This window comes from Lepidochelys kempii, chromosome 5, assembly GCF_965140285.1.
Source record: "Lepidochelys kempii isolate rLepKem1 chromosome 5, rLepKem1.hap1, whole genome shotgun sequence".
Lineage (NCBI taxonomy): Eukaryota > Metazoa > Chordata > Testudines > Cheloniidae > Lepidochelys > Lepidochelys kempii.
This window is the reverse complement of record NC_136384.1, coordinates 127,427,335-127,446,386: the sequence shown is the minus strand read 5'-3', so window position 1 is coordinate 127,446,386 and position 19,052 is coordinate 127,427,335.

Here is a 19,052-nt window from a genome sequence, read left to right as displayed (position 1 = left end):
GACTGGAACCCTGTGTAAGGGGAGGACTTGTTTCCTCTACCAGCCACTAGTGAGGTGTTGTGAAGGTCTCGACAAGAGCATAAGTATGAGTTAAAACCCTGAGAGAAGTATCTGAGGACCATGGCGCCCAGAATGAGGGCCTTACCTATTGTAAAGGCATTGGACTGTTATTTGTTGGACTTCCTGTTACCCTGCAAAGCAGGGACTAAAACGTGACCTAGCTGGAGGGCTGAGTCACACAAAGAGAGACCACAAGAGCAACCTTTGGCAGAGGCCATTGAGAAGAAAAGTGCTGCTATGCAACGTCCAGCCATAAGGGGATGCCCTGGCTGTGATTCTGCCTTCTACACCCACCCCCACCTCGTTCTGCCTTCCCCCTATATTTTGCACAAGAAAATGGGGAGGTGGGATAAACAATCAAAAATTTTAATTGAAAACTGGATAATTTTGACCAAAATGAAAGTATTTGCTGCGGTCAGCTAGCTGTTTGTCTTCATTTAAAAAAATGAATTAAAATTTTTAATTGAAATAGATGAACACATTTTGACCAGCTCTCGAACAAACAGTGTTCCCACTAAGGTAACACAGCCATGACTTGTAACTAGGTGTATCCTTCATGCTGCTGTATGATGGTGTCATAAATATAAAGGGAAGGGTAACCACCTTTCTGTATACAGTGCTATAAAATCCCTCCTGGCCAGAGACAAAACCCTTTCACCTGTAAAGGGTTAAGAAGCTAAGATAACCTCGCTGGCACCTGACCCAAAATGACCAATGAGGGGACAAGATACTTTCAAAGCTGGAGGGGGAAACAAAGGGTTTGTCTGTCTGTGTGATGCTTTTGCCGGGAACAGATCAGGAATGCAGCCTTACAACTCCTGTTAAGTTAGTAAGTAATCTAGCTAGAAATGTGTTAGGTTTCCTTTTATTTAATGGCTGGTAAAATAAGCTGTGCTGGATGGAATGTATATTCCTGTTTTTGTGTCTTTTTGTAACTTAAGGTTTTGCCTAAAGGGATTCTCTATGTTTTGAATCTGATTACCCTGTAAGGTATTTACCATCCTGATTTTACAGAGGTGATTCTTTTACTTTAATTAAAATTCTTCTTTTAAGAACCTGATTGATTTTTCATTGTTCTTAAAATTTAAGGGTTTGGGTCTGTGTTCACCTGTACAAATTGGTGAGGATTTTTATCAAGCCTTCCTCAGGAAAGGGGGTGTAGGGCTTGGGGGGATATTTTGGGGGAAGACGTCTCCAAGTGGGCTCTTTCCCTGTTCTTTGTTGAACACGCTTGGTGGTGGCAGCATAGGGTTCAAGGACAAGGCAAAGTTTGTACCTTGGGGAAGTTTTTAACCTAAGCTGGTAAGAATAAGCTTAGGGGGTCTTTCATGCAGGTCCCCATATCTGTACCCTAGAGTTCAGAGTGGAGAAGGAACCTTGATAGATGGGCTGCCACTGGCCCCCAGCTCCCCTCTCTGTCCCTTCCTGCCCCTTCCCCTCCACACATTCCTCATGCAAAGAAGGTGTAATTCATTCCCCTCCCATGAGAGTGCTCAGACTCCGTGTAGGGGAGAGTGTTGCTGGGTGAACTCCCTTCCCAGACCAAGGTCCAGGGTCTGAGGTTCCCCACAGGCCCCGATGGCCACTGTTCCAGCTGGAGGGGTCAGCACCAAGTGCCTGACTGTGTTTGCTTTACACAGGCGACGTGCCCCGTAGTCGTGAGTGTAGCTGTGCAGGGCAGTATGGAGGCCACCAAGCCACTACACCCCCTCCTGAGCAGGTGGATGGGAAGAGTCTTGACTCTCCCAATGCACTGGGCCAACACCACGTGGGAAATAAACTGCCCCAGTGTAGGGCTGGTGCAGATGACTTCTCTCTGCAGCAAATAGGGAGCTAGGACCAGACTGCACTTTTGACTCAAATCAGCCCCTGTCCTGCTCTGGCACAATACAGCTCCCAGCTGCCCCTTACTCAGGCTGGCGTGCACAGGGCCAGGCCCCCCCAGGGGAGCATTCATGGAATGAAGAGCACAGGATTGGGCCCTTAAATTGGCCTCTTATTAAGATGACTATCCTGTTTTCCCCCTTCGTGGGCTTCCAGTGGTTGTGAAATCCCTCTTTATAAGATGGGACTCATCTATGACGCCGGGCTGCCCCTGCACTAACTACATTCTGTTTCCCAACCTGCCCCAAGAAATCTGATTCTGCTGCAAAAACCAACCATCAACCTAGTTTCCCAAGTCTAAATGCCTGCTAATGACCACACAACTGGTCAGAGCCAGGAACTGAGCCTGGATCTCCGCAATCCCAGACTAGGGCCCTGTCCATCTCTCAAAGGCTTTGTCTAGACTAGGATTTAGACATGTGATATCTAATTAGCAGGGCCCTACCAAATTCGGGGCCATGAAAAACATGTCACGGACTGTGAAATCTTGTCTTTTGTGTGCTTTTACCCTATACTATACAGATTTCACGGGGGAGACCAGCCTTTCTCAAATTGGGGGTTCTGACCCAAAAGAGAGTTGCAGGAGGGTCACAAGGTTATTTTAGGGGGGGTCATGGTATTGCTACCCTTACTTCTGCACAGCCTTCAGATCTGGCCAGCTGGAGAGCAGAGGCTATTAGCTGAGCGCCCAGCTCTGAAGGCAGTGCCCTGCCAGCAGCAGCGCAGAAGGAAGGGTGGCAATACCATACCATGCCACCCTTACTTCTGTGCTGCTGCCTTCAGAGCTGGGTGGCTGGAGAGCGGTGGCTGCTGACTGAGGGCCCAGCTCTGCAGGCAGCAGCGCAGAAGTAAAGGTGGCAAGACCATACCGTGCCATCCTTACTTCTGTGCTGCTGTTTGCGGTGGCTCTGCCTTCAAAGCTGGGCTCCCAGCCAGCAGCCACCGCTCTCCAGCCGCCCAGCTCTGAAGGCAGCGCCGCCGCCAGCAGCAGTGCAGAAGTAAGGATGGCCTGGCATGGTACTTCCACCCTTACTTCTGCGACATCCCTGTCCTCTCCCCCCCCCCCCACACACACACAGCTCCTTTTGGGGTAAGGACCCTTACAATGGCAACACCATGAAATTTCAGATTTAAATAGCTGAAAACATGGAATTTACGATTTTTAAAATCCTAGGACTGTGAAATTGACCAAAATAGACAGATAATTTGGTATGGCCCTACTGATTAGCACCCTCTCAGGGTCTGACTGCAGTAGGGACAGTGGGAACAGTGGCACAGAAGCCAGCAAACAGAGCTGGAAATGGGGGAGTGAGAGTGGGAATTTGTAAGGGGAACTGGGGGGAGGGGAATGTTCTGTTTGTGTGTGTTTTCTTTTTTCTCTGCGACAGGAGCTTAGGCTATGAGAACTACAGAGGCAGCTGTGGTAGTGACCCAAGGAATGGAAGAGATGGTGAAGATGACTGGATGTAGAAGCTGCAGCATGTACGTTATCCTGGAGGGGGTCCCTGAAAAGTGTTTTGTTGGTATGAAGTGCTTCCTGACAAAGCTGAGGGAAGAGAAAATCAGAGGTTTGGAGATGCAGGTGGAAACTATGCTTAAGTTTCTAAGGGGATTTGAGCAGATGATGGAGGGAAGGTGAAAGGAAAATTCAAGACTTGCAGATGCAAGCTGGAATGGAGAACTGTGAGGGGAGGCTGCTGGGTGAGGAAAGTGGCCAGTGGAAGCATGTGACTGCAAGAACCAGCCTGTGAAGGAGAAACAGAGTTCAGGACAGGGTTGCTGAGTTGGAAATGAAGAAGGGCCAGAGCAGGCAGTCACAGAAGGCGGGAGGGCAAGGAAGAAGAAAAGAGTGTCTAGTCCTACAAGGAAGGGAAGAGTCAATGGAAATAGCCAGAGTTCTGAGTCCCAGGAGGACAGAGGATGACTCGCAGAAGTTTGCAAGTGAAAACAAAAGAGAAGAGGAGTTGCAGCCAGAAAGAACAGAAGGCTGGAGAATCGCACCAACACCAGGAAGAGGCAGGTCTATGCAGTTGGAGGCACCCTACTAAGAAGAATGGACAAGCCTAGTCACCAGAGCTGATCCAGAGCACAGAGGGGTGCGCTGTCTGCCAGGAGCTAAGAAAAAGGGCGTGGGCCTGTGGCTGAAGAGGATCCTAATGGAAGCTGGAAAGAATCCACTTCTAGATTCTCACTGGAACGCATCAAGGGAGACTCTGCCAGGCTGGGGAAGACACTTAAAGAAATGGAGGCTCAGGTGATCTTCAGTGGGTTTCTATGGTCCCTAGAGGAGGAGAACGAAGGCAAGACAAGATTATGATGCTGGCTCAGGCAGTGGTGCTATAAGGAGGGCTTTGGGATGTTTCTCCACTAGGAGACATTCATGGGCAGGGGACAGTTCTCATGGGATGGACTCCCCCTGAATTTGGAGGGAAATCGACTTCTGGGATGGAGGTTGACACAACTGATTAAAAGAGCTTTAAACTAGGAATTCGGAGGAGATGGTTGGGAGATGCTTATGGAATCTCTATGCCTGTTTCTAGCATTGAGTGGGAGGAAATTTGAGAGAAGATATAGCAATGCAGAAAGGAACAACAGGGGGTAGAAGAATGGACATGAGAAAAGATAACACCAATACGAATGACAGTAGCAGTCAGGTAGGCAATACTGGCAGTAGGATCACTGTACCTAATTGGAAGAGGAATTTGGGCAAAGCCAAGCAGAACAACTAAGATGTCTATACACTAATGCAAGGAACCTGGGTAACAAAATGGAGGAACTAGAACTACTAGAATGAGGATATGGAGGTAGATATTACCATATCTGAGGAGGAAGCAAAACTCGAACAGCTTAATGAGACTAAATCGGGGGGGGGGGGGCAGATAATCTTCATCCAAGAATATTAAAGGAATTGGCACATGAAATTGCAAGCCCATTACCAAGAATTTTTAATGAATCTGTAAACTCAGGGGTTGTACCGTATTACTGGAGAATTGCTAACATAGTTCCTATTTTTAAGAAAGGGGAAAAAGGTGATCTGGGTAACTATAGGCCTGTTAGTTTGACATTTGTAGTGTGCAACGTCTTGGAAAAAATTTTGAAGGAGAAGGTAGTTAAGGACATTGACGTCATTGGTAAATGGGACAAAACACAACATGGTTTTACAAAAGGTAGATCGTGCCAAACCAACCTGATCTCCTTCTTTGAGAAAGTAACAGATTTTTTTAGACAAAGGAAATGCAGTGGATCTAATTTACCTAGATTTCAGTAAGGCGTTTGATACTGTGCCACATGGGGAATTATTAGTTAAATTGGAAAAGATAGGGATCAATATGAAAATTGAAAGGTGGATAAGGAATTGGTTAAAGGGAAGACTACAACGGGTCTGACTGAAAGGTGAACTGTCAGGCTGGAGGAAGGTTATCAGTGGAGTTCCTCAAGGATCGGTTTTGGGACCAATCTTATTTAATCTTTTTATTACTGACCTCGGCACAAAAAGTGGGAGTGTGCTAATAAAGTTTGCGGATGATACAAAGCTGGGAGGTATTGCCAATTTAGAGAAGGACAGGGATATCATACAGGAAGATGTGGGTGACCTTGTAAACTGGAGTAATAGTAATAGGATGAAATTTAATAGTGAGAAGTGTAAGGTCATGCATTTAGGGATTAATAACAAGAATTTTAGTTATAAGCTGGGGACACATCAATTAGAAGTAACGGAGGAGGAGAAGGACCTTGGAGTATTGGTTGATCATAGGATGACTATGAGCGGCCAATGTGATATGGCTGTGAAAAAAGCTAATGCGGTCTTGGGATGCATCAGGCGAGGTATTTCCAGTAGAGATAAGGAGGTTTTAGTACCCTTATACAAGGCAGTGGTGAGACCTCACCTGGAATAGTGTGTGCAGTTCTAGTCTCCCATGTTTAAGGAAGATTCATTCAAACTGGAACAGGTACAGAGAAGGGCTACTAGGGTGCTCAGAGGAATGGAAAACCTACCTTATGAGAGGTTTCAGAGTAGCAGCCGTGTTAGCCTGTATTTGCAAAAAGAAAAGGAGTACTAGTGGCACCTTAGAGACTAACCAATTTATTTGAGCATGAGCTTTCGTGAGCTACAGCCGAAAGCTTATGCTCAAATAAATTGGATAGTCTCTAAGGTGCCACTAGTACTCCTTTTCTTTCTATCTTATGAGAGGAGACTCAAGGAGCTTGGCTTGCATAGCCTAACCAAACAAAGGCTGAGTAGAGATATGATTGCTCTCTATAAATATATCAGCAGGATAAATAACTCCTCTCCCTCCCTGGTGTTTAAGTTAAGCACCAGTGTTGACACAAGAACAAATGGATCTAAACTGGCCATCAACAAATTTAGGCTTGAAATTAGATGAAGGTTTCTGACCATCAGAGGAGTGAAGTTCCAGAACAGCCTTCCAAGGGGAGTAGTGGGGGCAAAAAACCTAAATGGCTTAATCAAGCCTTTGGTTGATGAAATTGGTTTTAAATAACCACTCATCATTAAGTCTAGTGTCTGGGTGTTGAATCCAGGACTGGAATACCTAAGGAGGCTGCATTTCTGATGTCTTGTTAGCCAGAATGGTGAGTCAGAAGTTTACTTTTGTTGCTGGTTTGGTGTATCTCATGGAACAATAACCATCAGTTTTGGGGTGTGTCTGCCCTTTTTCCCAGCAGCTTGTCCTGAATTTGGTATTCTCAGTTGTGACCCACAGAGGCATGGTGACAACCTCCTTTTGAAAATCTCCAGTGAAGGAGCTTCCACGACCTCCTGAGGCATCCATTCCATTGTTCTAATTTTCTTACAGTTAAGAAGTTTTTCTGGAGATTTAATCTAAATCTGCTATGCTGTAGTTTGAACCCATTGCTTCTTCTTCTGCCCTTTCCGGCAAGAGAGAACAACTTTTCTCCATCTTTTTTTTTTATGGCAACCTTTCAAGCATTTGAAGACCACTATCATGTCCCCCCTTAATCTCCTCTTTTCCAAACTAAACATACCCAGTTCCTGCAGTCTTTGCTCGTATGACTTGCATTCCAACCCTCTGATCATCTTTGTCACTCACCTCTGGATCCTTTCCAGTTTCTCTACATCCTTTCTAAACAGCGGTGATCAAAATTGGACACAGTACTCCAGCTGAGGCCTAACCAGCCCAGAGTAGAGAGGTACTATTACCTCCCGTGACTTGCATGTTATGCCTCTGTTAATGCAACCTGAAATTGCATTTGCTTTTTTTGCAACAGCATCACATTGTTGACTCATGTGGAGGTTGTGTTCCACCACAATTCCCAGATCCTTCTCAGCAGTGCTCCTGCCGAGTCCATTATCCCCAATTTGGTTTTTGTGAATTTTTTTCTTCCCAAAGTGTAGCACCTTATATTTGTCTTTGCTTAATTTAATTTCGTCATCAATAACCCAGTTCTCCAATTTATCAAGATCCCTTTGAATTTTAGCTCTAGTGTCCAAAGTGTTGACAACCCCTCCAGCTTTGTGTCATCTGCAAATTTGATTACTGTGCTCTCAATTCCTACACCAAGGTCATTAATAACATTACATTAATAGCTATTCTTTGTTTGCGGTTGTTTAACCAATTATGTATCCACTTAATGGTAGTTCTGCCGAGCCAGTATTTCTCCAGTTTACTTATCAGATTGTCATGTGAGACTGTGTCTAAAGCCTTGCTGAAGAAGTCCAGGTATTTTATATCCACTACATTCCACCAAATCACTTACTTTGTTAAAAAAGGAAATCAAGCATCTCCAGTGGTTCTAGTTCCCAAACCAGATGGGGAGATACTTTTTTGCGTGGACTACCATAAGCTAAATGCTGTAACTCGCCCAGACAACTATCCACACACAAACATAATCAATAGGTTTTAGAACATCCCAGATATTTGCCTAACATCTGGAATGGTACTGAATACTTAACAGCAGGTGTGCAGTGGCCAGTTGCTCACCTGCTGAGGAGAAAAGGTGTCAGGAAAAAGGTCTCTCAAGATGGCTTCAGAGGATGGCTCCAAAGTACACTCTATTAACTAATCTTTTATAACTAACTTCTACAAAACACATAGGTCATAATGACCCATACTGAATCATCACTTTCAATAAACTTTCTAATATCAGAAGCGTCTAGACTCAAGGTTTCCATCCACTTACCTTCTTTCATTCTCAGTTGTTTACTTCTCTGTCCCCTCCTCCTATTCTGATTAGCAGAAACTGTCAGCTAGTTTTTGACCTTATATCTAAAAGCCTACTTTCCAATTAAGAACATAAGAATGGCCATACTAGGTCAGACCAAAGGTCCATGTAGTCCAGTATGCTGTCTTCTGACAGTGGCCAATGCCAGGCTCCCCGGAACAGGTAATCATCAAATTATCCATTCCCTGTCGCCCATTCTCAGCTTCTGACAAACGAAGGCTAGGGACACCATCCCTGCCCATCCTGGCTCTTAACTCTTAACTATGTGGTGTTCCATTTCATTAATTCCTAGTGGCTGAGTGTACATAATATGGTCGCAATTAGCTTGATCACATTCTGGTGTATACACACCCCTCAAATCCAGGGCAACAAGCCCAGCCTGGAGATAAGCAGGGCACTAAGGGCACAAGGAATGCAAGCTCAGGGCTCCCTTTGACTTGAGTGGGCTTTGCCTCAGACTCAGAGAGAGATCAGTTGAACCCTTGACATAGCTAGATAGATCCCTCTAGAGAAGAGCTGTCTTACACTGGGCATGACTGCTCATTGCCCTGTACCTGTGTACTCACCTGAAACTCTGCAAAGCAGGTGTGAGATGCACCTGGCCCAGTGCAACAGTGCTTCATACTCTCTTGCACAAGTGTGACTGAGCAGAGATGGTGCATTCCGCGCAGAACCCCCCCTCCCTGGCCCTTTCATGCATTTCACTGGTTCTGCTGAAAGAGGTGGATCCAGATGACTTTAAGATGCCTTGCAAGGTTTTCTTTGTTTACCTAATGTAAAATGAATTATTAAAGCGCATAATACAAGTTATATTGCAAGCATGTATCAGACGCCATGGCCCATCATGGCATTTGGGCAATGTTCCCAGGGGCTACATCTGCATATTTAATAAAAAGACATTACCATTAATTATTAGTTCTGTGCTGGGATATTACACCTGATTACTTATATACTTCATTGTTAAGTGGGAATCTGAGCTGACAATATTGCAGATAGTTGCTTTACCAGCTGCTGCTCCTTTACCAGAGCTCCTTCTCCACTCCAAAGCAGAAGGCTGGACACTGTGCAGAACTTTATCTTTTGGAGTGTTTCTTACCTGATCAAGATTTAAAGTGGTCTCGATTCATGCTTTGGCAATTCCCCTGATGCCCTACTCTCTACTGCCACACCAGTGGTTTTTGTGTCTCATGATGGCAGTCTCTCAAAAGCAACACTTTCAACGGTTCTCAGAGCAATTAGTGAGTCACATTCTGAGCAAATCCTCAATGAAACAGCATTTTCTTGATGGAACTTTTCATTCCCTTCTCCAGGTGTCTTGCTGGTGCCTAGTGAATTATTACTCACAACTAGAGCTAGGCAAAAAAAATATTTCTGGCAAAAAAATGCAGATTCAGTAACACTGAAATGTTTCACGAATTTGTGTCGATTTTGCTGAAGTGTTCCTGTTTGAGAGAAATATTCTGAAAATGTTTAAACGTTTCATTTTGACATTTTTGAAATGAAACATTTTGAATTTTCCATTCAAAACCACTTTTCATTTTGAAATTTTGTTTCTCTCTCTCACCACTTGAAATAAAAATGAAACATTTAATTTCAGGTTGAATGAAATGTTTTGCTTGACCTGGAATGCTGACTTTTTCTTTAACTTTTCAATTCACCAAAAATTTCATTTTTTCACTACTGACGCAAAACATAATCTTGTCAATTTTTGGAATTGCCAGTGAACCGACAAAGTCAGTTATGCGAATAGCTCTACTCATGCCAGTCACTAAGCCCTGGGCTACACTAGGACTTTAGGTCGAATTTAGCAGCATTAAATCGATGTAAACCTGCACCCGTCCACACGATGAAGCCCTTTATTTCGACTTAAAGGGCTCTTAAAATCGATTTCCTTACTCCACCCCTGACAAGTGGATTAGCGCTTAAATCAGCCTTGCCGGCTCGAATTTGGGGTACTGTGGACACAATTAAACTGTATTGGCCTCTGGGAGCTATCCCAGAGTGCTCCATTGTGACCGCTCTGGACAGCACTCTCAACTCAGATGCACTGGCCAGGTAGACAGGAAAAGAACCACGAACTTTTGAATCTCATTTCCTGTTTGGCCAGCGTGGCAAGCTGCAGGTGACCATGCAGAGCTCATCAGCAGAGGTGACCATGATGGAGTCCCAGAATCGCAAAAGAGCTCCAGCATGGACCGAACGGGAGGTACGGGATCTGATCGCTGTTTGGGGAGAGGAATCCGTGCTATCAGAACTCTGTTCCAGTTTTCGAAATGCCAAAACCTTTGTCAAAATCTCCCAGGGCATGAAGGACAGAGGCCATAACAGGGACCTGAAGCAGTGCTGCGTGAAACTGAAGGAGCTGAGGCAAGCCTACCAGAAAACCAGAGAGGCGAACAGCCGCTCCGGGTCAGAGCCCCAAACATGCCGCTTCTATGATGAGCTGCATGCCATTTTAGGGGGTTCAGCCACCACTACCCCAGCCGTGTTGTTTGACTCCTTCAATGGAGATGGAGGCAATACGGAAGCAGGTTTTGGGGATGAAGAAGATGATGATGATGAGGCTGTAGATAGCTCACAGCAAGCAAGCGGAGAAACCGGTTTTCCCGACAGCCAGGAACTATTTCTCACCCTGGACCTGGAGCCAGTACCCCCCGAACCCACCCAAGGCTGCCTCCTGGACCCAGCAGGCGGAGAAGGGACCTCCGGTGAGTGTACCTTTTAAAATACTATACATGGTTTAAAAGCAAGCATGTGAAAGGATTACTTTGCCCTGGCATTTGCGGTTCTCCTGGATGTACTCCCAAAGCCTTTGCAAAAGGTTTCTGGGGAGGGCAGCCTTATTGCGTCCTTCATGATAGGACACTTTACCACTCCAGGCCAGTAACACGTACTCGGGAATCATTGTACAACAAAGCATTGCAGTGTATGTTTGCTGGCGTTCAAACAACATCCGTTCTTTATCTCTCTGTGTTATCCTCAGGAGAGTGAGATATAATTCATGGTCACCTGGTTGAAATAGAGTGCTTTTCTTCAGGGACCACTCAGAGGAGCCCATTCCTGCTGGGCTGTTTGCCTGTGGCTAAACAGAAATGTTTCCCGCTGTTAGCCACAGGGAGGGGGGAAGGTTGAGGGGGTAGCCACGCGGTGGGCGGAGGCAAAATGCGACCTTGTAACGAAAGCACATGTGCTATGTATGTAATGTTAACAGCAAGGTTTACCCTGAAAGAGTGTAGCCACTGTTTTATAAAATGTGTCTTTTTAAATACCGCTGTCCCGTTTTTTTTTCTCCACCAGCTGCATGTGTTTCAATGATCACAGGATCTTCTCCTTCCCAGAGGCTAGTGAAGCTTAGAAAGAAAAAAAAAACGCACTTGCGATGAAATGTTCTCCGAGCTCATGCTGTCCTCCCACACTGACAGAGCACAGACGAATGTGTGGAGGCAAATAATGTCAGAGTGCAGGAAAGCACAAAATGACCGGGAGGAGAGGTGGCGGGCTGAAGAGAGTAAGTGGTGGGCTGAAGAGAGTAAGTGGCGGGCTGAAGACAGGGCTGAAGCTCAGATGTGGCGGCAGCATGATGAGAGGAGGCAGGATTCAATGCTGAGGCTGCTGGAGGACCAAACCAGTATGTTCCAGTGTATGGTTGAGCTGCAGCAAAGGCAGCTGGAGCACAGACTGCCACTACAGCCCCTGTGTAACCAACCGCCCTCCTCCCCAAGTTCCATAGCCTCCACACCCAGACGCCCAAGAACACGGTGGGGGGGCCTCCGGCCAACCAGCCACTCCACCACAGAGGATTGCCCGAAAAAAAGAAGGCTGTCATTCAATAAATTTTAAAGTTGTAAACTTTTAAAGTGCTGTGTGGCATTTTCCTTCCCTCCTCCACCACCCCTCCTGGGCTACCTTAGTAGTCATCCCCCTATTCGTGTGATGAATGAATAAAGAATGCATGAATGTGAAGCAACAATGACTTTATTGCCTCTGCAAGCGGTGATTGATGGGAGGAGGAGAGGGTGGTTAGCTTACAGGGAAGTAGAGTGAACCAAGGGGCGGGGGGTTTCATCAAGGAGAAACAAACAGAACTTTCACACCGTAGCCTGGCCAGTCATGAAACTGGTTTTCAAAGCTTCTCTGATGCATACCGCGCCCTCCTGTGCTCTTCTAACCACCCTGGTCTCTGGCTGCGCGTAACCAGCAGCCAGGCGATTTGCCTCAACCTCCCACCCTGCCATAAACATCTCCTCCTTACTCTCACAGATATTGTGGAGCACACAACAAGCAGTAATAACAGTGGGAATATTGGTTTCGCTGAGGTCTACGCAAGTCAGTAAACTGCGCCAGCGTGCCTTTAAACGTCCAAATGCACATTCTACCACCATTCTGCACTTGCTCAGCCTGTAGTTGAACAGCTCCTGACTACTGTCCAGGCTGCCTGTGTACAGCTTCATGAGCCATGGCATTAAGGGGTAGGCTGGGTCCCCAAGGATACATATAGGCATTTCAACATCCCCAACAGTTATTTTCTGGTCTGGGAATAAAGTCCCTTCCTGCAGCTTTTGAAACAGACCAGAGTTCCTGAAGATGCAAGCGTCATGTACCTTTCCCGGCCATCCCACGTTGATGTTGGTGAAACGTCCCTTGTGATCCATCAGAGCTTGCAGCACTATTGAAAAGTACCCCTTGCGGTTTATGTACTTGGCGGCTTGGTGCTCCGGTGCCAAAATAGGGATATGGGTTCCGTCTATGGCCTCACCACAGTTAGGGAATCCCATTGCAGCAAAGCCATCCACTATGACCTGCACATTTCCCAGGGTCACTACCCTTGATATCAGCAGATCTTTGATTGCGTGGGCTACATCACAGCAGCCCCAACAGTAGATTTGCCCACTCCAAATTGATTCCCAAATGACCGGTAGCTGTCTGGCGTTGCAAGCTTCCACAGGGCTATCGCCACTCGCTTCTCAACTGTGAGGGCTGCTCTCATCTTGGTATTCATGCGCCTCAGGGCAGGGGAAAGCAAGTCACAAAGTTCCATGAAAGTGCCCTTACGCATGCAAAAGTTTCGCAGCCACTGGGAATCATCCCAGACCTGCAACACTATGTGGTCCCACCAGTCTGTGCTTGTTTCCCGAGCCCAGAATTGGCGTTCCACAGCATGAACCTGCCCCATTAGCACCATGATGCATGCATTGGCAGGGCCCAGGCTTTCAGAGAAATCTGTGTCCATGTCCTGATCACTCACGTGACCGCGCTGACATCGCCTCCTTGCCCGGTATCGCTTTGCCAGGTTCAGGTGCTGCATATACTGCTGGATAATTAATGCGTGTGGTGTTTAATGTGCTCCTAATTGCCAAAGTGAGCTGAGCGGCCTCCATGCTTGCCTTGGTATGGCGTCCGCACAGAAAAAAGGCGCGGAATGATTGTCTGCCATTGCTCTGACGGAGGGAGGGGCGACTGACGACACAGCTTACAGGGTTGGCTTCAGGGAGCTAAAATCAACAAAGGGGGTGGCTTTACATCAAGCAGTATTTCAGGCAGGACTTCACGGAGGGTTCCAATAAGAAATGGTGCACCTAAGTTATTGTTCTTATTGGAACAAGGAGGTTAGCTTGGCCTCTGATTGATACATGGCTAGATTTACCTCGCTGCACCTTCTCTGTGAGTGACTGCAGTGTGACCTAGAGGAATGAGTCCCCTAGATGGGGGCGGGGGGGAAGCAAATGAATACAAAACCAATCTGGTCTATTTCTTGTTTTGATCCACTCCATCTATCTTTTACATCTTTGGCTGGCAGCAGATGGTGCAGAAGGACTGCATGCCATCCACATCTCATGGCTGCTTGGCAGAAGATGGTACAGTACGACTGCTAGCCATCCTCATCTCTTGCCTGCGCGGCAGAAGATGGTACAGTACGACTGCTAGCAATCCGTATCACCTGCCTGCTCACCATAAGATGGTTCAGTAGGACTGACTGCAGGACTAAAGAGAATGACCTGGTCAAGTCACTTCAAATTTAGTCCCTGTGCCCATGTCTGCCCAGGCACTCCCAGCCGACATAGCCAGGAGCACCTCGGACACGACGAGGACGGCTACCAGTCGTATTGCACCGTCTGCTGCCACAAGGCAAGGGGTTGCTGCTACTGTGTAGCAATGCCGTACCGCGTCTGCCAGCACCCAGGAGACATAGGGTGACGGTTACCTGAGCGGGCTCCATGCTTGCCATGGTATGGCGTCTGCACAGGTAACTCAGGAAAAAAGGCGCAAAATGATTGTCTGCCCTTGCTTTCACGGAGGGAGGGAGGGAAGGGGGGCCTGACGATATTTACCCAGAACCACCCGCGACAATGTTTTAGCCCCATCAGGCATTGGGATCTCAACCCAGAATTCCAATGGGCAGCGGAGACTGCGGGAACTGTGGGATAGCTATCCACAGTGCAACACTCCGGAAGTCGACTCTAGCCTCGGTACTGTGGAAGCACTCTGCCGAGTTAATGCACTTAATGCACTTAGAGCATTTTCTGTGGGGACACACACACTCGAATATATAAAACCGATTTCTAAAAAATCGACTTCTATAAATTCGACCTTATTCCGTAGTGTAGACATACCCTGAGTCTTTCCATAGACTTGCATTGATTTTCGATCAGGCCCTTTCTGTAGTTACGTTCATCATCTTGTTACTATTTGCCTTGTAGTCGTGGGCCAGGACCACACTGTGCTACACGCGGCCCAAACGTAAAAGAGAGAGACAGTCCCTGCTCTAAGTACAAGACAAGGGGCAACAGAGGGATGCAGATAGGCAGACGGAGGAGCACGAAGAAACTGTGCTGGTCAGCAGGATAGACAATGGTATCAGTGCACCAGCAGCATGTTTCTGTTCTGCACAAACCGAGAGCCCAAGCAAGACGGAAGTAACCCTTCCCGGGGCCGCTCAGATTTGCCGCATGCCTCGTCGCATTTTGGTACAGTTGTACAGCTCGGGGTTTTTTTTCAAATGTTGAAAGAGGCAGGAAAAAATGTTCATGAGAAAATGTTCCACTTTCTCTAAACAGCTCTTGGCAGCTGCCTGCCAGGTAAACCATCATGAAGCCATTCAACTCCGTACTTGTGTAGCTGGATTCACAGTGGGTGAATGTCAAAAGTGTAGGCGCTTTTGTTGAGTTTGAATATGAATTTGAGGGCCAGATCCAGCCCAGAGGCAACTCCTTTGAAACAACAGAGTTCTGCCTAGTTACAGGGCTGCATTTAGCACAACAGTTTCGTTTTCAAAGGAAAACACTGGATTCAGAAGCATTTCCAAATATTCAAGAGATTGTGGAGTTGTAGGTTGTGGGCACCACTGCTGACTGGCTCCACACTGTAGAAGGGGTGATTCACTGCTGAGGGGCTCCCTCGTGGCTAGGCCTGGCAGCAACCTCCTCTCTCACATCCTTTGCCGACAGCATCTGCAATGCTACGGTGGTCTGCCTCTTCTCATGACTCAGCCCTCCAGCCAGGCCAGACTCTGTCTCACGTTTTCTGGGGTAACAGAGAGTCCAGCAAACAAAAAAAGTCCAACACATCATTCCAAGACCTTGTGTCAGGTCTCTGGCCTCTGGCTCTGGGCCCCATGATCTTTACACCCTTCTCTCAGGGCTTTCAATTTTCCTTATCCCCTAGCGTCAGGGGGCTTCAGACCTCATTCTCCATGGCTGGTAGGGACACCTCTACACTGGTCCAGCCCAGGAACCATATAACCAGCAGCCAAGGTGCTCCATGTGATTCCTTGCTGCTGCCTCCCTGGACCTTTTCCTAGCATGTCTGCTGGCCTCTCCCACAACCTCTCTAGGTCTCTCCCTTCTCGCAGGTCTCTCCCCTGAAACCCCCCAATACATCCCAAACCAAAAATACAAACTTAAACCAACTTCTGCCCTCCTCGGGCTTGACTTTTCAAAGCACTAAACATCCCTATGATGGGGTGTGCATACCTCGCACTGGACAAGAGAGGGTTAACCCCACACTATGGGCGGCGGAAGTCCCGCCCCTCAGACCATGCTGGGCATGTGCCAACTACTGCCTCAGTATAAAAGGGAGCCGCCCAGCTCATTCTAGGCTGACCGCTGGAGGGGAAGGACCTTGGACAAAAGCTCCAGCTAAAGAGCCAGCACAGCCTTTGCCTACGGGAACTGGAGACCCTGAGAGCCAGACCGGAGGGCTGTGGCCGATGGAACCGCAGGGAATCACCCGCACTGAAGAGCCCGGGAACCCTGATGCTCAATGGATTATGATTCCTGGAAACATGGTAGGAAGTGACCCAGGGAGGATGCACGAGTGGTACCTCCCATTGAGTGAGGTCAGTGTGTTTCAGTGAGAAACCCTGCCGACCGTGCGGTGGACCACTCCGCCACTGTCAGGGCCCTGGGTCAAGGCCCAGTGGAGTCGGGCGGGCCCAGGCCTCCCTACCCAGGCTGCCACCCCCTTGGTGGCAGCCCCTTTCTCTTCCCTGGATACTGGCCATTGAGCCTCACTGCCCTGCACCTAGGGGCTGTGATATTGACTCTGGCTGTTGGGTCGCACTGCCCTGTACCCAAAGGCTGTTATATTGACATTGGCCATCGGGCTGCATTACCCCATACCAGAGGGCTGCTATATGGACCCTGGCTGCTAGGCCATATTGCCCTGTGCCTGAGGGCGGTTATATTGACTCTAGCTGCTAGACCACGCTGCCCTGAATGCAAGGGCCACTGTAACTGAGTCTGGCCACTAGGCCACACTGCCCTGAACGCAGGGGCTGCTGGAAGTGACTCTGGCCGCTTTTGGCCTGAAGGCAGTAGGAGAGACTGTAACAGTGGTGGTATCACAACCCCGCCCCGAAAGGGAGATGGGGTGCGCATACCCCGCAACAGTCCCCTTGTTCTGTTCCTCTACTGAACACCTTTCCCAGGGTCTCTCCCTAGAAGTCTGGATCCTGCCCATCTCTCAGGGTTCACCACTGGAGTCCGCTTCACCCCCAGTGGCAGCTACATGTCTCTCCACACCTCCTGCCAGAAGTCTCTGCTTCATCTGTAATTACGCCTGGCTCCAGTTGCAGCCAGGTGGGGTCAATTGGCCTCTCCAGAGCACATTAACCCTTTAACCAACACTGTGGGATAGACACCCCGTCACACATACTAACGGCCCATCTTGGAACATGCTCTCCAGAGGAAAGATGGTCCAATGTGTAAAATCCCTGAGGGGACAGTAATTTAATTCATCACCATCATAGCAAATCCCAAAGGAATACAACCTCCTTACAGGTCGAGCACCACCGGGATCGATCTCTAGCTAGGTCCTTAAGATGGTCTAACTGGATGTTCAGTCTGTCCAACACTGGCAGTCTTATCACACCACCAAAGCTCTTGGCAACCATGTGACTGCCAGCCATGTAGTGGGGTTCCTTGGTAAACATACCTCGCAACTTAATTAGAAACAATTAACGGCACTTCCAAATTCAAAGGGCCATAAGGGCAGGAAAACGATGCACAAATCAGGATTTTCAGCAACATTCAGAACTATCTAAAGCTACAAAGCCTTTAAAGCAAATCATCTGAAAACTCAGTTAGGCCTTGATGGAGCAAGGTATTTAAGCAGATGACTAACTTTAAGCATGTGAGTAGTCCCTGTGATGGGGTGCCCACCCCACACCAGGCCTGGAGGGGTTAAAGTGGGTAGGCAGGCCAATTAACTGCCCAGGCTGCACCTGAGGAAGGAGACAGGGAGCAGGCCACTAACTGGAAATGGCTCTCAGCTGGGCAGGAACAGGGCCTATATAAAACCCAGGAGCTGTGCGCAGCCAGAGGCTGTCAGGAAGTAGTCTGCAGTCACTCCCTGGGAGAAGGGAGCTTGGACTGGCAAACCCAGAAAGGTGGAAGCCAGATGAGTAGGAGGAAGCCCAGGAAAACAGTAGCCAGGGGTAGGACTATACAGACCTTGGCAGCTTGTTATAGATTCCCTGGGCTGGAACCCAGTGTAGAGGGCAGGCCTGGGTTCTCCTACCAGCCACTGGGGAGTGGTACAGGGCACTAGAGATGCCAGGGACAGCTGGTCCAGAAGGACTTTGGTTCCCCTGGAAGGGGAGAACCTTAGTGACCTGGCCGGAGGGCCAAGCCACAAACAGGAAACTGCAGCTCTGGGAGTGAGAGGGGCTGCAGGATGAAAGAGACAATGGGTAGAGACACTGCCAAAGGAGGGCAGCACCTGGCAAGAGCTAATCCCCAGAGCCACCAGGAGGAGGTGCCGCCAGTCCGATGAGTGGATGCCATAACAATCCCATTGACTTGCTTGAAGTTAGGCAGGTACTTAAGAGCTTTGCTGAGGGTCTTGTGTTAGGCACTGGTCTGGAGATGTGGGTTCAATCCCTGACTCTCCCAGAAGCTCCATGTGTGACCTGGACAAGTCACTTGGCCCCAGCTTCATGGAGCTATTCAGGCACCTAAATTCTACAGATTTCAATGGAAGTCAACAGGCCTCTGTGGGTCTGTTGACTTTCTCCTTGCCTCAGGAAGATAACGCAGCCTTTGTTTGCTTAGATTGTAAGCTCCTTGGTGCAGAGAGTATCCCTTACTACATGTCGGGACAACACTGCCACAAGGGGCCCCCAGTCTCGGTTGAGGGCTCTCCCATGATACTACTAATACAAAGAGTGCATTTTGCTGGATGTTGCAGGTTCATTTGTGGGATACTGTAGGGGATGCAGAGAACTGCCACATGCACGGTAAAACCAGTCAATTTCTATGCTTTGGGTGAAACCTGCCATTGTTTTGTAACCTATTCGGGCACAGACATGCTGTTGGCTGGCAATCCTACAAGTGTACAATGGAATGAATAAAGAAGCCAATTTAAACATGCCAGGAGAGGGGAAAGCCCTATAGACTTACTTTCAA